The 26,654-nt window shown below is 38.2% G+C and overlaps 1 long non-coding RNA gene across 1 annotated transcript in view; it reads left to right on the plus strand.

Annotated features, from left to right (window-relative positions):
• LOC143443993 (uncharacterized) overlaps nucleotides 1–25,816 on the plus strand; it is a 42,884-nt gene extending 17,068 nt beyond the window's left edge. Inside the window, exons 2-5 of the long non-coding RNA XR_013113449.1 lie at nucleotides 3,353–3,415; nucleotides 3,846–3,944; nucleotides 6,602–6,723; nucleotides 24,409–25,816. This is a non-coding gene — a long non-coding RNA (uncharacterized LOC143443993). The remainder of the gene's footprint in view (nucleotides 1–3,352; nucleotides 3,416–3,845; nucleotides 3,945–6,601; nucleotides 6,724–24,408) is intronic.
• Nucleotides 25,817–26,654: the final 838 nt, after the last annotated feature.

The raw sequence follows: 26,654 nt of genomic DNA on the forward strand, positions 1-26,654 counted from the left end.
TACTTTATTTATAAATTACTAAATTTTGTTAAACTTTCTCTCTGTGTGTGACTTACACTTCGAAGTTTAAACGACACATAGATATAGGATAAATACAGTGTATACAGTAGTAGTTGGTATACTTATAATCTCTGTTAAAGAAATATTATTCTAGAAATTTATATTTTTTAAACTTTAAAATGCACATAGGGACAATTATGGATGGTAAACGTTTTCAGAAGACAGAGAACAAATTCCCTGTAGTTAGTGTCCAGTTTCTTTCCAGAAACTCCTATTGAGCCTTCAGCACAGGAGGGCTGGGAAGAGAAAAAGATCCCAGAGCCACTGTAGCACAAACTCCAGGCTGGCATGCCCAAGAAATCATAAAGGCATTCTCAAAAACCAAGTCACAAAATCACCGTGAACAGAATCACCAAGACAAAGAGAACCCAAATCAAGATGAAATGAAAGTGTTGCCAAATGAGCAAGCTACAGTTGGAAAATTGTTTCAAAGACATCTAGACGGCAAAAGAGACAAGAGCAGATGCTAAGCAAAGCATTTCTCGGGAGGCAACCAGCTATGAGAATGGACTGGATTTCTAGATTGTTCATTTGGAAGGGTCTTGACTTTAAGATAGAGCTTAATCATGCAGGAATATATGAATGAGTTAAAGAAGAATGTGATGAGTCTCCTCCCCACTGTTCAAAATCCTGAAAGCTTTGGAAAAGAAAACCATCAAATTAAAATGTCTCTTTGGTACTGAGTTTGAAGCACTGAGATCTATGCTGATCACCCAGAAAGAAAGAGGCAGACCTAGCCTCAGTTCCTAGCACAGCCACTCTCTGTTCTTGTAAATTGGGGTTTCCTGGAACACAGCCATGCATGTTCCCTTTTATGTGTCCATGGCTGCTTTTTCACTGGAATCATGAGTTTGAATAGCTGTGGTGAAAGTGGTATGTCTATAAACCCTAAATGTTTACTTTGGTCTATTGGATAAAATACCACTGATTTCTGCCTAAAAGAATAAATGAAATAGGCAGAATTTTTTCTAGCATTTTCTTTCTTTGTGTGGTCACTTGGAGAAATAGAGTGACTGAATAACTAACCTGCCCAACTACCATTCACTGAATCACTTCTCTATTTCATTGAAAATAAATAAAATATGCCTCCTGTTCAGAAAGTCTAGCTGTCAAAGGAAAGAAGTAAATGTTTATAATTATTGACACTCTATGTCTGATACAGGATGTGACCACAAATCTGAGAAGGGTACCCATGCACAGCACATGACAGGGGCAAGGGATACCAGAGCAGAAAACTTAGGCTTTACAAGACATATTATGCTCCATAACCACTCTGTTTCATTGATACAAGTATGGTTCAACTGTTTCAGAATAGGTGAAAAGACTGAGAATGCCTTGGCGGGCTTCTCCCCCATGTAAAGAGGAGTGAAGCCACAGTATATATGGTTTTCTATTTTGTCCATTGACTCTTTTTATAGCTAAACCTCTTGGTTCAGGAGGGAGATTGACAGACTGATTATCTGGAATGCCAAACTCTTTTAAACCTTTCAGGACCTTCCAGACCTTTCCCCAAGTCCTATTGGAATGATCTGAACAGGTCTTGAAGTTTCATAGTGCTTCAGATAAGCTAAAGTCTGTGAGCAACAAAGCTCTCAGCACCTGACAACAGAGAGTAGAGAACAACATCAAAGCCAAGCTGTTGAAAATCTTGTGTGAGTCTGCCGCCTAAGGGAGAGAGGAGCATCCTGTAGTAGGATCAGGAGTCATAAGCACAGTCAGACATAGCCAAGAAGAGGAAAGCAACAATAGGAACATAAGTGGCCTTAATTAGACTTCAGTGCAGGGACTCACCATCTCATATGCATGACTCTGTCTTCAACCAGGCAGCCTTTCAGAGTAGCAGCTCCAAGGTTCTTTCTGTCTTCCATCTTGTCCTCAGAGCTAAGACAGGACAGCACAGGAGGCTGCAGAGTGTGCTAAAAATATTCCAGAGCTGTAGAGTCAAACCTAACACTTGGCCTGTTTCTGGGCTTATTTTTCCAAGCCACACAGTAAGATTTTATTAAAGAATAACAATTTTATAGAAGAATGCTGAAAACAGCCATGGATGTTACCTTCTGAGACACTATATTAAGATAGATGGATTATTATTTACATTCATTTTACTATTTCACCTATATACTGTAAGTTCACATAACTGTGGTACTAACTACACTTTATTTATTTATTTGGCACAAAATTTCTGCTCTGAATGATGATAGTAGTGATACACATGTTGCCAGATGTTTCCTTAAAAACAGTCCCATGAACCACTGAAGCAGTGGCTCACTACGAGAGGACATGGGTCTTGTAGGACTCACTAACATTATGTACAAGCAATCTGGTAGGCTAAGGTCAGAACTTCTCCACTATGCTATTTGTACATATTTTTTGAAGGACAAAGTCCTTGGAATTGGAAAGGGATATGTGGAATCAAGGAAGTGGGGACACATTTCTTTGTGGTTATATCTTTCTCTTTCTCTTACAGCTTCATGAGCCTTTTAAAATTTTTATACCTATGTTAGAGACATCTAAACCACCATTAGCATCTTATATAAAAACCTATATTTTCTAACTAATAAATTTCTATGGCACAAAGTGCCATAGTCACATGCAGCATGAAGGTAAAGTCAGATTTCTCAGGCATTGAAAATGACTCATCCCAAGGTCCTGGGCCAGTGTAGCTGTCACAAGCAGACCTCCAAGCACACTGTCTCCTCGTTCATTAGATTGTTTGAGAGAAGTACAAAATAGAAATGTTTCTACCTCCATGAGTTTCCCTTATCCCCAGTTTATTTTTCTAAGTTACTAAAACTCTCAACAACAACAACAACAAAAGAAAGGATGGGGATAGGGAAACAGAGCCACTTGAAATGTTTTCCTGATACAAATATGGACTATCCTCACCAGGATGCCATCCCCAAACAGCAATTTGCAAATAGAATTACTTGGTGCAGGCAGCATCACAATTGATGATATTTGACAAAAATCCCTTTATGCGACTTGTAAATTCTATTGTTATTTTACACTCACATTGTAGTAGAGTTCATGAATGTGTTGAGAAAGTGCTAGTATACGAGTGGCCAGAAGGTCAAAGATCAGGCCAAAAGAGTCAAAAGAAAAACAAAAACAAAAACAAAGAAAGATCGTTGCTCTCTAAGGGTAAAAAGAAATACAATGTTGAGAGGGATTCAAATAAATATGTGACAACCCACGGATTAATTGTAATGAAATGATGAAGAATATATATATATATATATATATATATATATATATATATATATATATATATATATATATATTTTCATTTTAGAGATGCAAGAGGAAGTGAAAACAATTCATCCACATAAAACATGACCATCTGAGCACCACCAAGGTCAGTGAGACCCAGAGCAATTGCTTTATCTAAACATGGTTTGTTCACTGCCTCTCATAATTGTCCTGGTTTCTCTTCTTGCTTGTTGACCACTTTTGTGACTACCCAGAACCTTCTAACACTACCTTCTTAGCACATGCTTTATGATCATCCCATAAGATAAATAGCATGTGTGTGTAGTATCTCAACTCCTGGGACCACTTGCTTGGTTCTTTGTGGTGTCACTTCTAGCAGTAGTGATGAGCTGGTTTGAATATGAATGGGCCCCTTAGGCTCATATATTTGAATGCTTAGTCATTAGTGAGTGGTGCTACTTGACAAAGAGTAGGAAGTGGAGCCTTGTTGAAGAAAATGTGTCACTAGGTTGGGCTTTGAGTTTTTTAAAGCCCAAGCCAGGCTCAATGTCACTCACTCTTTCTGCTGCCTGCAGATCCAGATATAGAATGCTCAACTTCTTCTCCAGCATCATGTCTGCCTGCATGCTGCCATGTTTCCCACCATGATGATAATGGACTAAACCTCTGAAAATGTAAGCTAGCCCCAATTAAATGGTTTATTTTTTAATAAGAGTTGCCATGGTCATGCTGTCTCTTCACAGCAATAGAACTCCACTGAAACAAGTGGCATGGATTCATGCCTGTTAGTTCAAATTGCCAGAGCCTTTGTCAAAAACCAGTTAGACATTTCTTGACCACCCCTTGTCTTCACCCCATCTTTCTCTGGAAAGTTTTCACAAGCTTTCCCCTTTCCAAGAGTAACATGATCTCACCAAAGTCCAATTACAGGTCAAAAAGTATATAGCTTTAAGCAATGTTTCATGTTATGTTTTAAGAAAGTAGAATCTAACTGATTTAATAAATTCAATAGTTTTCTGGCAAGCATTAATGCAGTAAGCATCAGTTGTTCTGAGGGTGTGCAATTGACAGTACTTCCAGAAATAATGATGGTTCAAAAAAACCTGTACTGACATGGAAACAGGAATAGATTAAGAAGTTTTAAAAATCATATAATATAGAATAAAAGCTTAGTTTCATATCTGAAACAAATGCTTCTGTTTCTATTGACCCAAAATGATAAGAAAATAATGTATGAAAACAAAATGTTCTTGATGTAGTCTGACTAGGAAAGAGTGTCCAGGTCTGTGCTGTATCTTCTGTTTAAGTCATTTATCTCATTTAGCTCTTTGTTTATGTTTATATATTTTAAAAAGAGGTATATATTTTCTGAAAACTTTCCATGCTATGATTTCTCTCTTTCTTTAGAGTCATTTACTTACATTTTGAAAAGATTCATTGTAACATCTGATTGTGGGCTTTGAATATTAAGGAAGCATGAGATGGAGGTATCACAAATGGTCCATGGCTGTCTTAGTAAATGGAGGAAACACAAAAGGCTCCATGACTGTTTTAGTTGATGTTCTATTGCTGTTAAGAGACCATGACCATGGCAACTCTTATAAAAGAAAGCACTGAAGTGGGGTTTGCTTATAGTTTTAGAAATTTAGTCTATTATCATCCTAGTAAGAGGTGTGGCAGCATGCAGGCAGACATGATGACAGTTCTACATCTGGATACACAAACACTAGGAGAAAGAAAGACATTGAAGCTGACTTGGCTCTTTAAAATTCAAAGCACACATCCAAGTGACACACTTCCTCCAACAAGGTCACACATTCCAATCTCTTCCAAGTAGTGACACTCCCTGATTAGCCAACATTCAAATAAGTGAGCCTATGAGGGCCATTCTCATTTAGACCACCACATTGTCCAAATCTCTACATTAATTTTCAATTTAGATCACTAATTGACACAGGGAATTAGTTGTAGACTTCAACAAGAAAGATAATTTTACAAAATAATTAAGCCTAAATACAAATTTATTTGTTCCTATTACTCACTCTCCAGAATCCCTCTGGGTGTCTCTTTCCCAGCTGTGCTGTTTATGTCAATGAGTCAATTCCCCAAGAACAAATTCTAAGACAACTGTATATCCCTGGTTGATATTAGGCCATATATATATCAGGTATTTCCAAGGACTTAAGTTTAATCACATATATGATGCCTAATTTACATCTGTATTCCTAGAATAATTGGGTACAATTAAAGAAATGTCTTTGCCACAAGCCTAAAAAGACTGTGCAGAATTGAAGATAAAACCCCATTTCTAGCTACACTGGGCTTCACTTAAGTCATGTTACTTTCTAGAACTTTCCTGAACCAGTAGGCTATGGAGACATGATCCCGAGCACTGTGTCCATCAATTGAGAAATTTGTTTTTCTCAATAGTTCTCAATGAGTCTAAACTTCATGCCTTTCATATATTCAAGATTTTAATTAACTTTATGCTTCTTTCTAAGTGTCAACCTACTGTTGCCAGTTCTGAGATCAAGTTAGTAGAATTAGCTTCCTAGAAATGTTAGATTTGCCTGCATGATCTGATGCCTCCAATGAGGAATGATTGATCACTCAGACCTGAGAAGAGCAGCTTGATCTCAGCACTCACAATACTTGCTCCAGTTTATGTCCTAGCTAATGGCAACATGCCTGGGGCTAAGAAAAATTGTTTAAGAGCTTGTGCAAGGGAAGAGGAACCCAGCATTGAAGGAAAGGCCCACATGAGGCCATTCCTTATTTGAAATGTAATAAGCTGGATAGTTTAGTAGAAAAAAGTCTAGAAAGAGTTACACAAAGAACAGTTACAGAAAGAAGCAAACCTTTATGCAATAATGCCACTGTCTGACCAGGAAAACAGCTACCTATTCTTCATGCAATGCACAAAAATGTCAGTATAACTTCCCCAGATTTTCAACTGTCTCCTTCCCTTCATGTTTTTTTTTTTCTTTCACACCCTTGTCTTCCTAGTACATACAATGTTTTACAGGACCAGGAAGACTTCTTTTAATAGAAGATATTTGGCCCTGGAGTTTGATATGTTACATTTTAAGTCTAACCTTAGTCCTCTTCTTCCAAACTGCATATATAAAAGTCTAGAAAAGGCTTAGCAGGCAACATAGGCAGACATGTCTGCAAGTTCTTTGCCACAAAAATGTGAATTATTTTCTTCTGCATACAGGGATTTGGAGTTATTGAATAATTTCAGATTTATATGAACACTTACATTTTGGGATTTCACTTGGATTTGGCTCTTATGCTCTCTTTTCTAATTATTGAAATATTCGCATTCTAGCTAAAATATAAGGGTACCAAACCAGAACTATGGAGACAAGTTCCCGGAAGACGGAAACAAATTTGAACCTCTTAAGAAATAATCATGTAATTATTATGAAGAGCAGAACTGAAAATAAACCTGTAAGTAGTACCTAAATAACTTGCTTGCTTCACACAATATCTAGGGCATGCATAATCTGTAGAAGGAAGGACAGCATATCTTCTGAACACCTAGCAACCACCTGGAAGAACTGGTAGTTTTAGAAACTACCAAAACAGCACCAGGTGCCTTGGCCCCAGAGACCTTTCCATGGCTAGAGACAACTTTCTGTTCTTGTGGCAGGTGTAGACATGCAGATGTACGCTGGAAAGGACCCTGTGTTTTTCCCGTAGGCCTTCTAATTTGAGAGTTTAATGATGACAGCAATTATATACCTGTCTTTCTACAATCAACGTCTGCTGGCCATAGGGCTAGATAAATTAAGCCACAAACTTGCACATTGGGATAATATTTCATTCGCTTTGTGAGTTTCAAAAATTTAAGAAACTTTATTCCCAGATGCTCCAAAGCATAGACAGACACATACTTGAAAGGAGTTTGGCCTAACGCTGCTTGTGTTATAATGTTAATTTTGGTCCCCCAAAATGCTTACAGGAGTGTCTGTGCATAAGACGCTGAGAGACCCTGCCCTCAGTTGGCACAATTGATAAATAAAGATGCCAGCAGCTAATGGCTAGGCAGGGCATACAGAGGCAGAACTTTTAGGATTCGCAGGGCTTGAGACAAATAAGAGAGAGAGAAAGAAGCAGATTTGCTATGACTTGGAGGCAGAGGGATCATGTGTAGGGGCTACAGAAGAAAAACCATCCAAAATATAAGTGGAAGGGAAAAGTAGCTCTATGGGGGGAGCTGCCCAGAAGATAACAGAGCAACAAAGAGTAAGCATAGAGTTAGAAGGTTTTAAGGCAGGAGTACTGGATAAAAATATATGCTAGCCTGAGGGAGGATTAGAAGTGTCCAGCCATTGAGTTAGCCAAAACATATCAAAATTAACTGCTGCTGCTGCTGCTGCTGCTGGTGGTGGTGGTGTTGGTGGTGGTGGTGGTGGTGGTGGTGGTGGTGGTGGTGTGTGTGTATGTGGTGTGTGTGTTTCATTTTCAAATCCAGAGGGCTCTGGCAGGTGGCTGGGTGCAACCAACTGGGTGCATAGAACAGTTTAACTAATTCACCACTACACATACTCACATAAATAAAAGTATGTCTCTTTAAAAAGAGGATTCTGGAGTTTCTTAGTATTAAGAATATCTTAAGTTATATTCATCAATAAATTATAGGGTACAACATATCATAAAATGGTAATTATGCAAGTCTTGCTTTAACTTTGGAATTCAGAAAATATTTTCTTTTGCTGTCATCCCCAGCCTTTCCTTTCCATTCAGCCTCTCACAATACATTTCCAAGTCCTCCCTGAAGAATTACAGCCTCTGTAGCAAGGTCCACCACCCAGATCACTCTCCAGTGCTGTTGGTTTTAATTCAGATCTCTGAATTAAATTTCTGTTACCATTTGTCACCTAAGATTAAGTCTAGCTTTCCCACACTCCCCATGTTGAAGAAGAAGACTGACCACTGCAACTAATGGAATAACTAACAACTGGACTGAGCTAGCCCAGTGAAACTGCAGGATTGCATGGTGTGAGAAAACATGGCTTACCCAGATTATGGGAGCAAAAGTGGGCTATTCACCCAGGTAGTTATCTAGAACACTTGCAAGATCCTTTAAGTGCTTGGATTTTTTTTAAAAAAAGTCCTTTAGCCATTTTGATAAAGATGTTCATATGGTATTTGTATACTAGCTTTCAGCAGTGCTGTATAAATTACAGGATTAGATCAATCTAAATTTTGTGGAAGCAGCTAAAAACATAGGCAGTGAATGAAAATGAAAGCTATTTTCACTTGCTGGTCCTTTCCTCACTGCATCTGTTTCCAGACCTATAAAACATTTAGGTAGTAGGCATGGAGCTAGAAAACACACCCTACTTCTCTGAAAAAGATCAAAAACTGTTTCCCTTATGTAGCCAGTATAGGATGGCCACATTTGGTTACTTGGCAAAAAGCTGTCTTAAAGCCCCAGTACAGGAACATACCTCAGCCAAACTTCTTTACAAGGACAAACTATGGCACAGTTTTGTTTTTAATTTCCAGAAACCCGCAGAAGTTTTAATAGAGCCCGATTCCATGTTTTTAGTATATACATGTATGCCTGTGCATGAATGTGAGAGCCTGAGTGTATGTGAAGACATGCATTCCTTCTAGGGCCTCCTGAAGCATGCTAACCAAATGCTCTGCCACTGAGCAATGGCCCCTGGATACACTTTAATTATCCATGAGTACTCCTATGTATTTTGCTTGGATTTTTGGTAAAATATCAGTTATTTTATTGTCTATATATTTGAAAAAACAGCCTTTTCTTCTTTAGAGTAAAATAACAATGTTAGCTCAATTTGTGTCCAGATAAAATATTAAATTTTACCAAGTTTTTCTCGACTTCCCTAAGACTTTCTATAAGACTTAACAAACTTGAAGAAGATCCTGTCATAAGAAGGATCTAAAAAATGTTCTACATCAACTATTTTGAGAAAAGAATTAACTATAGTGTTAGAAAAAATATTTATATATTAGCATTTTAACTGCTACATTGGGTTGAGCAATGATCACAGATTGAATGCTTTGTGTATAAAACTGTGTTGAGCACCTGTTATGCCAACCACTATTTATGCAAAAAGATTAATTCAGCACAGTCAATACTAAGGAAAGGAATCCATTTCTCATGGAACCATGAAAAAAAATCAAAGTGCATTCAATAGTTCTAAACTATGTATTGTTGGCACTATTAATTTTACTGATTACTTACTGTATCCATAAACATCAAGTAGGCTGAATAATCCAAATATCTGAAATAAAAAAAATATGATGAAATTTGAAACTTGAGTGCAAACAGAATACTACAAGTGGAAAATTTTACGTGTGCCTCATGTGATTGGTTATACTTAAAGCAGAGTCAACTGATGACTGCTAGGAGGAGAGTTAGCCTGTCCCAAACAGAAACCCCCTTATTAGACTGCAGAGTAGTCATCGCCAAAGCCACATACACACAAACAACAACAACACACCCAAAAAGTTGTTTTTATGTATATTTATTCACATGTGCATGTACACACCTGTGTTCATTTGTGTGTTTGTGTGTAACAAAAACTATCAATTTGGGCTGGAGAGATAGCTCAGCAGTTAAGAGCACTGACTGCTCTGGCAGAGGTCCTGAGTTGAATTCCCAGCAACCACATGGTGGCTCACAACCACCTGTAATGTCTGAAAACAGCTGCAGTGTAGTTATATAAATAAAAAATTAATAAAAAGAAACTATCAATTTAAGGAGAAAGATAATAAATAGCAAAAGTTCAAGCAAGGCTAGGTGGGAGGTACTGGGAGGGAGGAAGGGAAGGGGAGAAAATGGTATTATTCTATTTCAAATAAAAAATATATTTAGAAAATGGCTGGCCATGGTAATACACATCTTTAAACCTTGCACTCAGGATGGTAGGGCCAAGGGAATCTCCATGAGTTCAAGACCAGCCTGGTCTACAAATGAGTTTTTAGGGCATCCAGGACTACATAGTGAAATACTGTCTCACAAAAATATTGTATAAATTACGTTCAGGCTGCGTTTATAAAATGTATATGAAATAAAAGAGAATATGTGTATTTTATGTGTATAATCATATTTTGTTATATATACAAATACTATAAAATCAAAACACTTCTGATTTCAAGCATTTAAAGTATCAGATGTTTTCCCAGAACTATATTTATCACGTCCAGCAGAATACTTAAATTCTGTATCCTACACATCACCCTTCCTGTTAAAATGAAACTTTTCTCTCAAAATACAATTAGAGCATAATTATGCCAATTTGTACCAGTGAGGTACAGGATAGTCCTAATACCCAGTCCATCCTTTTGTTGACTAACCAGCTCCTCTGTCATCTATTCTAACTAAAACATGTAGTTCTGAACCTGGCTTTAGGATGAATGTCAGCTGACGACCATCCACTCAAATCTTTTCTCTTAAGGTAAATAACTTATTGTGAAATTGTATATGTAACAGAATGGGGTGACTTTTTTTTTCCTGGAAATCAGCTGAACTCAACAACTCCTTCGGTCTTGCTTAGGCCTACCTGGTGCAGGAAAACTAGGATTGGTTTTAGGAAAATGAAAAAGAAACTTACGAGTCCCTTATAATCAAACACATCAGAATATATTATTCAGATGCTCTGTTCTCCCTTTTGTGGTATTCCTAAGAGAGGGCAGAAGCCAAAGACTCCCAAGTTTCATGCTGAACGCTAAATACCAGATGCCAGGGACATGGGCGAAAACTGCTCTTTATTAGCTCTTCAGCCCAGAAGTCCTTATCTTCCTGCATGATGAGCACTCCTATGCCATATAACAGTGACTTCAAACATTGAAAATCCAAGCCCTTAAAGGATTCCACCTTCAATGATAGACAGGTACGCAGTCTCTTCAGCAGATTCATAAGTAACAGGACCAGGGCTAGTAACTACCTGGAGCCACATAACAGGTAGAGAGACAGGCACATAGTTGTCCATGGTAAATGTGGAGACCCTGGATCAGACAAAAGTTTGTTGTAGGGGAAGAGTCCCTTGTGGTCATCTGCCACTATTTTTGCTGCTACTGTTGCTATTTTGGATGTACCACAGCATCGTGGTGGCTAAGGCTCCCCACATTACTGTGTAAGAGTTCAACTCAGTCAGAGACTTTCCTGGTCTCAAATATGAAGCCTTGCAGGATGGAAAATGTCCTTCTACAAACAGTGAACCCTAAGCTGTAACCAACACCCCCCACCGCAACAATCTGAGAGACTTCATGGTAAGCAGCTAGCCAGAGCAATGTCTTACCTCATTATAGAATTAAGGATCAATTTCCCACTTAAGCAGCGTAGCTGTACTGTAAAGTAGAACTAACGGTATGAGAGGAGTGTGTCCAGAAGGCCACTCCAGCTGCTAGGCCCACTCTTTGTTGCTCAAACCCAGTAGTTTGGTCACTGTTGGTTGGTTGTTTAACTTCTTAGAATATATTTTTTATATATAATATATGATTACTACAGCCTGTGCATGTATTTATGTTATTCGTTGATTATGTTTACACCTCTATTGTCTTCCTTTAATCTCTCCGGCTAAACCTCTCACTTTTCACAAATATTTCCCCTTCTAATTTCATAGCTTAAGAAGATCTAAATTTTATAGACAAGAAAACATGATATTTGCATTTTTGAGTGTGGCTTGTTTAACTTAAAATGATGATCCCCCAGCTTCGTCCATTTTAATTCAAATGGCAATTTTGTTCTTTTATGTATGAAATAAACAGCCTACTGTGTATACATACCCCATTTTCTCTATCCCTCGGTGCACCTATTGATAGCTTATAGGTTGATTCCTTAACCTGGTTATGGTGACTTACACTGCAGTAAACATGGGGATATAGGTGATCTCTAGTGTATGTTAAATTAAATTCCTTGGGTTATATTCTTAGAAGTTATATGCCTATTCTATAGTTTTTTGAGAAAAATTTATACTCATTTCCATGATGCCTGCTCTAATTTGCATTCCTACAACAGTGTGGAACACACACACACACACACACACACACACACACACCTGCCCCACCTGCCAGCATCTTTACCAGCATTTTTTGGTTATCTTGATGACAAACATTTTTCATTTCCTTCTTTGCTATGTGAGTTTGTCAGGATTTCCTGAGTTCAGGGTTAGCATCTCTCTCTCTCTCTCTCTCTCTCTCTCTCTCTCTCTCTCTCTCTCTCTCTCTCTCTGTGTGTGTGTGTGTGTGTGTGTGTGTGTGTCTGATGTGTAGGTCAGAGAAAGACTTTGCGAAGTCAGTTCTCTTTCCGGTCATTGAGTTCTTTGCATGAGCATCTCATGAGCCCAAGCTTAGTATTTTTAATCAACAACTGCAATAAAAGCTAAAAAATACCAGCCCAGGAATTATTTGATGGAGATGCCACACAGTGGCTGCTGTGAAGAGCTGTCCCCAAAGCAAAATAGTTGCCATTTTTTTTTTTGTTTAGATGCTTTATTTTTATTTATGTCATTTCAGTCATGAGACTAGTGGATTAAGGCACATTTTATGACAGTTTGTCAAATCTTCTTTATACATCTGAGTTGTTACACATGATTCATACAGAGATATTGATCAATATTTTTACAGCTTTCTGTTACACAAACTCTATTTTGCTTGGTGTCATTGTGGGCTATCCTAACAATCTTTTGACTCCATATAATTTACTATTAGCTTCCAAAGTCAGTGGGAACTATTAAGGGTTGAGTTAGCTTATATTCCAATTAATTTTTTTATTGTTTAAGGCTTTCATTCTCTTTTTTTTGTAATTTAATTTTTATTTATTTATTTATTTTATTAGATATTTTATTTACACTTCAGATGGCATCCCCTATCCCCATTCCCCCCCACCCCCCTTAGGAAACCCCTATCCCATGCCCCCTTTTCCTTTTTGCATTTATACATTTTTTTTAAAAAAAATGTTAATCATAGGCTTTATAAGTTTGGAATTGTTCAATCAGAGGTGTAACCCACTGACCGACCTAGAATATAACAACTATCTTTGACTGGTGGAGATACATGAATATCTGCCTCCCTATCTCCCCCCTCTTTCTCTCTTTCATCACCTAGCTTCTCCTCTCCTTCTTCTTCTCCTCTTCTTATTCCTTTTCTTCCTCTCAGTATTCCTCCTACCTTAGCTCCTCCTACACATCACCCTTCCTGTTAAAATGAAACTTTTCTCTCAAAATACAATTAGAGCATAATTATGCCAATTTTTACCAGTGAGGTACAGGATAGTCCTAATACCCAGTCCATCCTTTTGTTGACTAACCAGCTCCTCTGTCATCTATTCTAACTAAAACATGTAGTTCTGAACCTGGCTTTAGGATGAATGTCAGCTGACGACCATCCACTCAAATCTTTTCTCTTAAGGTCAATAGCTATATGTTTTCAACCCCATCAGAAATCCAGAATGACTGAGTTAACTATAATAGTTGCCATTTTATCAGAGCAGCTGTGACCACTTGCAAGAAACCCCAAGCTCAGGACTGTTGACTGTTGATGCTCCTACATTGAAGAGGATAGGGTCATTAGACATTCTCCTGAGATTCTAACCACTCCCTTCTACATCATCAAGCCAGCTGTATATAATTTCATTCTAATTGCATGTGGCCTCATGGTCTTGGAAAGTGCCATAGGTAATGCTTGTGGAAGGTTCACTGCAGGAGAAAGGTTGATGGCATTTGTGCTGCTATGAGATTACCTTAGGTAAGCTCAATAAACTTACTGGGATCCCAAGTTGGACATTGATGAAACAGTACTTTTTTTTTTTTTGTCACTGGTGACCTATAAAGAGGGGGTGAACATTTATTTATGTCTTATGGTGGAAGGAGTTTCTGTAACTTAATAAAGTACTTGCTCAGCATAAGAAGCCCCTGGCTAAATTGCTAATACCAAAAAGAATTATTTGAGGGATGCATTTATCTTTTGGAACATAAGAGGATGAAATCTCTACTACTAGCTACTCAGATGACGAAACGGTTTCACTGTACTTAATACAGGATAAAGTTAGTGGCTGTAAGAAACTACCATAAATTTGAAAACTAAAGTTTGAAATGAGAGGCTTTAGGTGTCCTATTGATTAAAAATAGATTAAGAATGAATCCAAATTTCTTGAAGCAATTATTAATTGTGGATTTGATCTAATGTTTGTACTATGTTAACTGGGTTCCCAAAATTGTGTATGAGAATCCCACATGTAAGATGCTGAGGGTCTCTTCCCCCAGCTGGTTCTTATTGGTAAATAAAGTTGCCAGCGGCCAATGGCTGGGCAGGGAGAAAGAGACAAAAATTGAGAACTCCCTGACAAGCGTACAGAAGAAGAAGAATTGCCATGCTGGAGAAAACGAAGGTTCAGGCATGGAAAGTGTAGTACAGAGAGACTGCCTTGTAAGAGTCAGAGATGGTAGCCTAAGAGGGCTGCAGGCCTGGGTCCGTGGTGGCCAGGATGGAATATAGGCTTTAGTAAGTAATAATTCGGGAATATCAGAGGGGAGAGTGTGCTAGCCATCTAGAGAACTGAAGTGGCCCAGCTATTGAGCTGATTAAAGCTTATTCAAATATAAGACTCTCTCTCTCTCTCTCTCTCTCTCTCTCTCTCTCTCTCTCTCTCTCTCTCTCTCTCTCTCTGTGTGTGTGTGTGTGTGTGTGTGTGTGTGTGTGTGTGTGTGTGTTTTATTCAGGAATCCAGATCATTGGAGCTGGTAACAATTAACTTGTGCCAGAGCTGCAGAGGTGATTGGAATAATGTTAATAGCCTACTGCTACAATTAATTAGAAGAAAAAAAAGACACATTGAGTAATATAGACTTTGGGACTGCTTCAATTTAGTGTATGTTTTTATTTCCTAGAAAGTTTATTTTTATTACATTATACATTATATCATGACCACAGTTTCCCTTATCTCTACTCATCCTAGTTCTCCCTGACCAACCAACGTCCCCTCTTTTCCAGATCCATACTTCCTCTATTTATTTCCCATTAAAAAAAAAAAAAAAAAAAAAAAAACTCCAGTAATATCATCCAAACAACAAACGTAATAAGACTGGGTGCAAACTCTCATATCAAGGTTGGACAAGGCAACCCAGTAGTAAGAAAAGGGTCCCAAGTTCAGGCAAAAGTGTCAGAGATACCCCCAACTCCCACTGTTAGTAGTTCCACAAGAATACCAAGCTACACAAGCATAAGGTATATTCAGATGAACTAACTCATACCCATACAGGTTATATGATTGTTGCTTCAATTTCTATGAGCCCAAATAAGCTATGCTTATTTGTTTCTGAGGGTGGGGGTCTCATGGTGTCCTCAAACCCTCTGGTTCACAAAATCCTTCCCCTGCTTCTTTAGAGGGATTCCCCTGTCTTTGCCTACTGTTGGACTATGGATCTCTGCATCTGTTCCCAGCAGAGGCATTGCCTCTCTAATGACAACTGGGCTAGGCACTGATCAGTGAGGACAGCAGAATATCATTAGGAATTATTTCATTGATTTTTTTTTTTTGCCAGTCATATTTGGTTGTATTGTAGGCCTCTGGATTTCCCAGTTTCTGGTTCCTAGCCATCTATTCAGTGGTAAACATGGGCTTCACTTCAAGGTGTGGGCCTCAAGTGGTTGGCCACTGTCACAAGTTCTGCCGTTCTCCAGTGCATCATGCAGACAGGATAAATTGTAGGTCAAAGTTATGTGGCTGGATTGGTGCCCCAATCTCACTGCTGAAACTCTTTTTTTTTTTTCCAACTGTAAAATAGGGCAGTGTTTTATTTTCCTTTACACCTTAATAGATCTTGATGACTGCACATGGGGTAAGGCTGCTTGGTAGTTCAGAAAGATCACAGCGATGGTGTTTTCCTGACAGCATGTAGTCTTCCATAGTGAGTGGAATGACTTGTATGACGTCACTGTCAAACCAACTGCTGAAACTCTTAATCTGGTTATAGATGGCTAGTTCCAGCTCTGTAACCCTCATTACTAGAAGACTTCACTAGGGTGATTCTTATAGATTCCAGAGTTTCCACACACTAGGTTCCTACATAGACTCCTAAATGCCCCCCAATTTCAAGAGTTTCTTCTAGGACTTTGTCCTTCCAACTTCCTGTCCACCACCCCAGCCTGAACATTCTTGTTCCAATACACACCCACCGCCAGCACAACTACTAAAATCTGTTCTATTTCCATTCATCCAGGTGGTACAGGCAATCTTCCCTTGAGCCCTCTTTGTTACCTAGACTTTCTGGGTATGTGGATTATAGCATGATTATCTTTTAGTTATCACCTAATATCCACTGGAAGTGAATACATACCTTGAGTGTCTTTATGGATCTGGGTTATCTCACTGAGGAAGATTTTTTTTTTCTAGTTCTGTCTGCCTGCAAATTTCATGATGCCATTGATTTAAAATTTCTTTTCTGTATTAGATATGTTTTTTACATTTCAGACATTATCCTCTTTTCCCATTTCCCCTCACCCAGTAACCCTCATACCATTCCCCCCTCCTCCTGCATCTATGAGGATGTGACCCCACCCACCCAACCACTCCCTCCTCCCCGCCCTTGAATTTCCCAGCACTGGGGCATCCAGCTTTCAGGGAACCCAGGATCTTCTCTCCCACCTGTGCCTGACAAAGCCATCCTGCCCTATATATACAAACAGCTGGAGTCATGGGTCCCTCCCTATGTGCTCCCAGGCTGGTGGTTTAGATCTTGGGAGCTATGGTTAGTTGGTATTGTTGCTCTCCTCATGGGACTGCAAACCCTTTCAGCTCCTTCAGTCTTCTCTCTAACTCTTCCACTAAGAACTCCTAAATAAGTTCAATGGTTAGCTGTGAGCATCTGCCTCTGTATATGTCAGGCTCTGGCAGACCTCTAAGGAGACAGCTATATCAAGCTCCTATGAGCATGCACTTTCTGGCATCCACATCAGCATCTGCTTTTGGTGACTGCACATGGGATAGATACCCATGTGGAGCAGTCTCTGGACATCCCCTCCTTCAGTTGCTGTCTCACACTTTGTCTCCATATTTGCTCTCATGAGTATTTTGTTACTCCTTCTAAGAAGAACCGAAGCACCCACACTTTGGTTTTCCTTCTTGATGAGCTTCATGTGGTCTGTGAGTTGTATCTTGGGTACTGGGAGCTTTGGGGCTAATATCCACTTATCAGTGAATGGATACCATATGTGTTCTTTTGTGATTATGTTACCTCACTCAGGATGATATTTGCTAGTTCCATCCATTTACCTAAAAATTTCATGAATCCATTGTTTTTAATAGCTGAGTAATACTCCATTGGGTAAATGTACCACATTTTCTGTATTCATTCCTCTTTTGAGGGACATCAGGATTCTTTCCAGCTTCAGGCTATTATAAATAAGGCTGCTATGAACATAGTGGAGCATATGTCCTTGCTCTATATTGGAGCATTTTCTGGGTATATGCCCAGAAGTGGTATAGCTGGGTCCTCAGGTAATCTTACGTCCAATTTTCTGAGGAACTGCCAGAATGATTTCCAGAATGTTTTTACCACCTTGCAATTTCACCAACAATGGAGGTGTGTTCCTCTTTTTCCACATCTTCACCAGCATCTGCTATCACCTGAGGTTTTGATCTTAGCCATTCTGATTGGTGTGAGGTGGTATCTCAGGGTTGTTTTGATTTGCATTTCCCTGATGACTAAGGATGTCGAACATTTCTTTAGGTGCTTCTCTGCCATTTGAGTTTCCTCGGTTGAGAATTCTTTGTTTAGCTCTGTACCCCATTTTTAATAGGGATATTTGGTTGTCTGGAGTCTAACTTCTTGAGTTCTTTGTATATATTGAATATTAGCCCTCTATTAGATGGAGGATTAGTAAAGATCTTTTCCCAATCAGTTGGTTGCCATTTTTTCCTATTGACAGTATTTTTTCCTTACAGAAGTTTTGCAATTTTATAAGGTTTCTTTTGTCAATTCTTGATCTTAGAGCATAAGCCATTGGTGTTCTGTTCAGGAATTTTTCCTCTGTGCCCAAGTAGTTGAGGATCTTCCCCACTTTCTTTTCTATTAGTTTCAGTGTATCTAGTTTTATGTGGAGGTCCTTGATCCATTTGGACTTGAGCTTTGTACAAGGAGATGAGAATAGATCAATTTGCACTCTTCTACATGCTGACCTCCAGTTGAGCCAGCACCATTTGTTGAAAATGCTGACCTTTTTCAACTGAAAGGTTTTAGCTCCTTTGTCAAAGATCAAGTGACCATAGGTCTGTGGGTTCATTTCTGGGTCTTCAATTCTATTCCATTGATTTTCTTGCCAGTCTCTGTACCAATACCATGTAGTTTTTTATTACTATTGCTCTGTAGTACAGCTTGAGGTCAGGGATGGTGATTACCCCCAGAAGTTCTTTTATTGTTGAGAATAGTTATTGATATCCTGTTTTTTGTTTTTTTTTTTCCAAATGAATTTGCAAATTGCTCTTTCTATCTTTATGAAGAATTCAGTTGGAATTTTGATGGGGATTGCATTAAATCTGTAGATTGCTTTTGGCAAGATGGCCATTTTTACTATATTAATCCTGCCAATCCATGAGCATGGGAGATCTTTTTATCTTCTGAGATCTTCTTCAATTTCTTTCTTCAGAGAGTTGAAGTTCTTGTCATACAGACCTTTCACTTGCTTGATTAGATTCATACCAAGGTATTTTATATTATTTCTTACTATTGTGAAGGGTATCACTTTCCTAATTTCTTTTTCAGCCTGTTTATCCTTTGAGTATAGGAAGGCTACTAATTTATTTGAGTTGATTTTATATCCAGTCACTTTGCTGAAGTTGTTTATCAGGTTTAGAAGTTCTCTGGTAGAAGTTTTGGTGTCGCTTAAATATAGCATCATATCATCTGCAAATAGAAAGGCATAATAACAGAAACTGAGGAAATTCGAAAACTCATCAGATCCTACTACAAAAGCCTATACTCAACAAAACTAGAAAATCTGGATGAAATGGACAATTTTCTAGACAGATACCAGGAATCAAAGTAAAATCAGGAGCAGATAAACCATCTAAACCGTCCCATAACCCCTACAGAAATAGCAGCAGTCATTAAAAGTCTCGCCACCAAAAAAAGCCCAGGACCAAACGGTTTTAGGGCAGAATTCTATCTTCAGTCCTCTTCAAACTATTTCACAAAATAGAAACAGAAGAAACACTACCCAATTTGTTCTATGAAGCCACAATTACACTCTTACCTAAATCACACGAAGACACAACAAAGAAAGTGAATTTCAGATCAATCTCCCTTGTAAATATCAATGCAGCAATACTCAGTAAAATTCTTGCAAACTGAATCCAAGAACACATCAAAACCATCATCCATTATGATCAACAAAATCAAAACAGAAAAAGGGACAACAACAAACATTGAGGAGATCCAAATGAGCTTTAGACTATACTTTAAAAACTTATATTCCACCAAATTGAAAAATCTAAAAGAAATAAGAAATTTTCTTAAAAGATACTACCTACCAAATTTAAATCCATATCAGGAAATATTTAAAGAGACCTATAATCCCCAAGGAAATAGAAGTAGTCATTAAAAGTTAACCAAAAGAGCCAAGGCAGAGATAGTTCTAATGCAGTGTTCCAACAGACTTTCGAAGAAAAGCTAACACCAATAGTCTTCCAGTTATTTCACAAAGTAGAAACAGAAGGAACATTGCCAAATTCCTTTTATGAACTCACAGTCACTCTGGTATCTAAACCACACAAATATTTAACAAAGAAAGAAAATTATAGACAGAATTATTTCACGAACATAGATGCAAAAATACTCAGTAAAATTCTTGCAAACTGAATCCAAAACCCCATGAAAAAGATCATCTATCATGATCCAGTAGGCTTCCTCCCAATGATGCAGGGTTAGTTTGACATAAAAAATTGATCAAAGTGGCTGGATACAAAATTAACTCAAAGAAATCAGTAGCTCTCTTCTACACTACAGATTAAACAGGCTGCAAAGTTAGGGAAACAGTATGTATCCTTCACAATAGTCACAAATAACATAAAATATTTTGGTGTAACTCTAACCTAGCAAGTGACAGATCTATATGCCAAAAACTTCAAGTTCCTAAAAAATGAAATTGAGAAAGATATCAGAAGATGGAAAACTCTCCCTGTTTATAGATCAGTAGGATTAACATAGTGAAAATAGCCATCTTACCAAAAGCAATCTACAGATTCAATGCAAACTCCTATCAAAATTCCAACACAATTCTTCACGGGTTTTGAAAAACAATGCTCATGTTCATATGGAAAAACATAAAATTCAGGATAGCCAAAATGATCTTGAATAGTAAAAGAACTTCTGGAGGGATCATCATTCCTGACCTAATGCTATACTACATAGCAACAGTAGCAAAAACTGCATGGTGTTAGTACAGAAACAGATAGGTGGATCAATGGAATTGAATCAAAGACACAGAAATAGAGCCACATACCTATGGACACTTGTTTTTTGACAAAGATGCCAAAACCATACAATGGAAGAGGGAGAGCATCTTCAATAAATCATGCTGGCCTCTTGCAGCTTTTAATATTTTTCTTTGTTTTGTATGCTCAATGTTTGATTAGTATGAGTCAAGAGGACTTTCTTTTCTAGTCCAATCTGTTTGGTCATCTGTAAGCATCTTGTACTTTTATAAGCATGTCCTTCTTCAGATTAGAAAGTTTTTCTTCTATGATTTTGTTAAAAAATATCTTCTGGGCCTTTGAGTTAGAGATTCTTCTTCTTTTTCTATTTATATTATTCTTAGGTTTGGCCTTTGCATGAGGTTCCAGATTTCCTGGATGTTTATGTCAGAAATTTTTAGAGTTAAGATTTTCTTTGATAGATAAATCAATTTCTTCTATTGTTTCTTCAGTGCCTGAGATTTTCTCTTATATTTTGTATTGTCTTTGTTATGCTTGTGCCTGTAATTCCTGCTTACTTACCTAGATTTTCCATCTCCAGGATTCCCTAAATTTTTCTTTATTGCTTTCATGTCTGTTTTCAGGTTTTGAATGTTTATTTATTTCCTTCACTTGTTTGTGTTTTCTTGGCTTTTATTAAGCGATTTCTTTGTTCCCTCCTATTGTTTGTTTCTATTTTCCTGGATTTCCTTAAGGAATTTATTCATTTCCTCTTAAAAGATCTCTGTCATCTTTATAAAGTTTGTTTTATGGTCTTTTCCTTGTGCTTTGGTTTTGTTGGAATATTCAGGCCATGCTACAGTGGGATAGCTGAGCTCTGGTGGTGACATTTTGCCTTGGTTATTGTTGATTGTGTTCTAACTCTGGCTTCCAGGCACCTAGCTTTGGGGTAATTATAGGTCTAGGATTTTCCTTGTTGGATAGGTATTTTGTTTCTGGTCTGTTCTTCTGGCCTGGAGTGTCCTGTGGCTGAGTAGAATGTCTCCACTAGAGATGGGAGCTCTAGTTCTGAGGGCTGGCATGGCCTCTAGTTTATTGAGGTGTCCTTGTGTTCTGAGTGCTAGTATGGCTACTGATAAGGCAAGGAGATTCCACTGGAGGTGTGGGTGGGGATGTGGTAATGAGGACAGGAGGGAGTGTTGGGGATAGGTTGCTCAGGTGATGAAAGAGTGTTAGTAGTCCACAGGTGGGAATAGTTTGCAGGGAGTTCTGGGTGCTGTTGTGCCCTTTGGTAGAACAGAAGACTTCCACCAAAGGTATAGGTCAAGATATTGTTAGAAGAATAGGAGGAGCTGTTGTAGGTAGACTTGATGGGTTCCAGAGGAGTGTTGTTGGTTCACAGGCAGGGTCCTTACGTAGAGATCTGGGTAGAGGAGCAAAAGTTTTTTGTTTGTTTGTTTTATTAATAAAGTAAAACAAACGGAAAAAAAAAACAAACAAAAGCAAGAAACTCCAGTGTGTATACTCTTAGTTGATGCTATAATTCAAGGCTTAGTCAGCAAGCTGACTCTAATCCTAGCACTACAACACAGGAGAAAGTCTTGTGTAAGTCATAAAGAAAAAGCAATGTGTTCTTTTTTTATATGTAAAAATTTAAATGGTTGATTTCATGAGGCAGAGAATAGAATAACTATTATTGGAAGCTAAGGACCAGGTCAGAGATGTAGTGAGCAAAACAAGATGTTCTACAGTACCCTATGGAAACTGTGGAACATCAATCAACAACTATTGTTAATTCTAATAATAGAATAGAATAGAATAGAATAGAATAGAATAGAATAGAATAGAATAGATAACCAACTATGTATTTCAGAATAGCTACTAGAGAAAATTTAGGTATTAAAAACACAAGAAATGTCAGATACTTGAAGTGATGGCTCTGCTAACAACCTTACTTTTCTTGTAGAACTATACACATGTGTAGGTAATATACTCATTACTATGGTATAAATATAAACAATTACTACACTGATTAGAAATTTCCAATGGACTTTAAAAATGATAGTGAGAAAAGATAAATAAGAAAAGATGAAACAAAAGTAGCTCTTGAACAGGGAAAGATCATGGAACTGACATTTGTTCTCAAAATTAAAACAGACTACAATGAACAAGTCATCCAGAAAAGCAAGCACTGTGTCATTCTGGCAAGAATGTTCCTGTAGAATACTTACATTATTGCCTGCCCAGAAATCACAGTTTGTTCCTGACTGACTGACAGAATTCACCTGACTTCCATCATGTCATTCTTCAGGATACATCAGTTTTTAGCCATCACAGAATCTCAGCTAGGACTGGGTCTCCAAAGAAAATTCACAAATTCAATCTGGGCCATGAGTTCCTGTCTCAATTTACTTCCCTCTTTACTTTCTTATACCAGAGACTCAACTGTGACTGAAGTTCAGTTTTAAGAATGACTTCTCTCAGAGATTTAAGTTAGTTTACTATACATACCTTAAATGCAAGTTCTTTCAAGATAGCATGTCCAGAAATTAATGATGGCTAGTAACCACCCCTTTGCTTAAGGCATATTTTCTGCCCCTGTGAGCATAATAGGAAGATTTAGAAAGAAACTTAAGTTGTTATTAAATATAATGTCATGACTGAGAACTAAGAAAAAAATATTTTTCAGCTCTCTAACTAGCATTTGATTTCTTATGACAGTGAATGAACACATGGAGGTATTCTCAGCTCTCCCATAAACATGTCAGGTTTGTTGGGGACTTCAATTTGTCTTTTTTTCTTTTTTAATTCAAAATGTCTATTCTCTAAAGATTTATTAGCCCATCTTTTATACTTTATTAAGTATATTGACATGTTATCTTAAGCATCTGCCTTAAGAGTTAAAAATTTCTCTGGAAAAACAGTACATATCAGTCCAATAAAAAGTAAAAGACATTTTTAAGGTATATGAGGATGTAAAATAGGAAGGCCTGATGTACTGATAAAGGAGAAAGAGTGTCTGAAGCTAGATGGGACAGAGTCATGATGGAAGCTGACCTCTAGTCTCCTGCAAAAAAGTCCAGATGGGCAGACTGCATCATTTTGTTCTGGAACAAAGTGAGCATTACCTCTCAATAACATAGAAATGGAGGGGTCGGTTAGGCACACTGGCTTTCAGTTTGATGTCAACTAACACAGAACATTTCTTAATGTAAAATACCTAGTTGTTCCCATCAGCCAATGAGGAAAAAATGGATTGTATTTTTTTGTTGTTGTTCTTGATATTGTTAAAATTTTGCTTTGTTGGCCTAAGAGTTTGTATCTGATTAGCTCTTCATCTGATTAATTCAGGACCTCTCTATTTCTATATTCACTGTCTTTATGTAACCCTTTGTCAAAGTGGTTTATTGTTTTTTTTTCACCATTTAATTGCAGCTCAAAGCTAAAGTATGACATCTTCGTTCTAGAGCATAATGTCTGGGGACAATAAAGAAATTTGGTAGACCCTCAGGAAGTTTCTCATGTAAAATATTTGCATTCTACATATGGTATTATGATCTTTGCTGCATTTTTCTAAACCAACTGCAAGTCTGGTCATTTGTTGTTGTGATCATAAGAGCCATCTGAGGAAAAATTGTTCCTATACCAGGGAATATAAGTTGATACATCAGTGGTTGCTTCTCTTCTAGCTTCCTAATAACCAAAGAAGCCTGCTTTAAGACTCCTCTCTTCTATTGTTGCAGGTTTGAACAGGACCATGAGTAGAAAGAGAAGCATAATACATGGGAACCCCAGGAGAGACTTTCATGTCAGCAAGGACTAAAGCTTTATTGCCAGGCATACCCTGAGCTGTCAAGTTGCAGCCTAGAATGTTTACAGCTATGTTTTAACCCCCTGACAATAAGACTCTGCAATGGAAAGGCTGCCAGACCTTTAACTATAGTGACGCCACTATAATATTTATAAGTACCTTATACTCTTTCCAAACACATGTGCTCATTACTTATGTCTCTGCTTCTGCCTCACTTCTGGGGAAAACTCTCTGTATAAACAAAACAGATTGGTCTGCTTATACTTCTGAACTCTAATTGCTCTCCGTCTGTCAGAAGAAAGCCAGCCCTAGGGCCTAGCGCACTATACAATATCCAGTAGCACACAGGTTACCCATACTCTCTTCACTGTCAGTACTGGTCAGTGTGCATATCTTTTAGTATTTGCTTCTAATTCTTTCTTTCAATTAGGGTCATAAGGGAAGACTGGGCAGCAGGTTGCAGACAAGCCATAAACCCAGTGACTCTGACAGATTCTTACCATCAGGCAGGTTTTAAGTAAATGGGACCAGGCACCTAACATCAGTGAAAGGCCACTTAGACTGCTGACAGCTTATCTTGGTTCAACATAAGTAGGATTCCAGGGAAACTGATTGTTTAATACTGATGAGGAATGACAAGGATTTCTTAGCCCTTCTGTGCAAAACTCACAACAATTGTGTATTTGGACTGAACTCTGGCTGAGATGCAGAGATTTGAGCAATGGACATAGCTATGGCCTGCAGGTGAGAAAGAGCCTATCCTTATGGTGACTCTAGTCACCCAATATCCATCTTCTGGACAGAATGCAGAGGGGGAAAAGGGGACTTCAAATATTTTCCAGACTGTCCAAGGTCAGCTTGGTGCCCAACCCTCAGAATGTTTGTCTAGACTTGTATGGCATGGTCTAAAATAGTAGAAAGTTAAGACTTTGGGAGCAATTTTATTTCTAGATTCTAAACTCTTAAAGTCAGTGGAGAGCTATACCACTAAGGCAATTCACCAAGTCTCTCTGCATTACGGAGACATAGCTGGGTGTTAACAAGGATAGTTCTGAGACAAAGTTCTGAATGCACACATACCATAAGGGTACACAGCAAGATGACACACATCATGTCAGAAGCACACCCACTCACATCATCTCTTAAATGTCAGATGGTAAATCCCAGTGCTAATGGATCACCTGATAAGTCCCAACCCTATGAAGCATATGTGTAGGAAGCCATGGTCAGTGGTTATACGTTTGCCATTCCAAGATGGCGCTGGCCTCGTGTCTTCCCAGCAGTAAACAAGTAACTGTGTAGCTGCAAAGGCAGAAAACCCGCCAAAGTCACTGGCCAATCCCGAGGCGTAATATTGGGTGGTGAGCGAACAGCCAATCAGAAGTGAATACGTCACCATAGGGTGTATTTAAGCTAGGCCCCTTCCTGTCTTCAGCCCTTCCGCTTCCTTCCGCGCCCTTCCGCGTTTTCCATGTCTGTGTTACAGAGTAAAGCCTCGTTTTACAGTAACTACCCGAATTGCGTCTCTCGTGTCTCTCTTCCACAGGTGAGGGGGAACACGACACGGGAGGCGCATGGAACACATATGAAAATACAGAGTAATAATCCTGTTCAATAAACATTCTCCAAGGGTATTTTAGTTAGCATTCCTGTTGCTGTAGTAAAACACCATGACAAAAAGAAACTCTGGAAGGAAACCATTTATATCTTTCAGGTAATAGTCCATCATGGAGGGAAGCCAAGGCAGGAATCTGGAAGCAGGCTAAAATGACAGCATGGTAAACTGATGCTTACTGGTTTGCTCCTCATGGCTTTCTCAGCTTGCTTACTTAGATGCTCTAAAAGTATTTACTCAAGAGTGGCACTACCCACAGTGGGAAAGACCCCATGCATAAATCATTTATTGAAAAAAAAAATGCCTCACAGACATGCCCAGGGACTAATCTCAACTTCTCAGTTGTGTCTCTTTCTTCTCAGATGTTTATTGTTTGTGTGAAGTTGACAAAACTAACAGTACATAGGTGAAGATATTCAGGCAACTTGAATGCAACAAAGTAGTTCCCTAAAATTCTATCTCAAATGGAAAACAGAAGATTACAGTCATAACTTTGCATCTGATGTTATTGACAGGAAGTGAGATCTTAAGTATCATAAGCAGAGAAACAACATAGTGCACAT

This window comes from Arvicanthis niloticus, chromosome 12, assembly GCF_011762505.2.
Source record: "Arvicanthis niloticus isolate mArvNil1 chromosome 12, mArvNil1.pat.X, whole genome shotgun sequence".
Lineage (NCBI taxonomy): Eukaryota > Metazoa > Chordata > Mammalia > Rodentia > Muridae > Arvicanthis > Arvicanthis niloticus.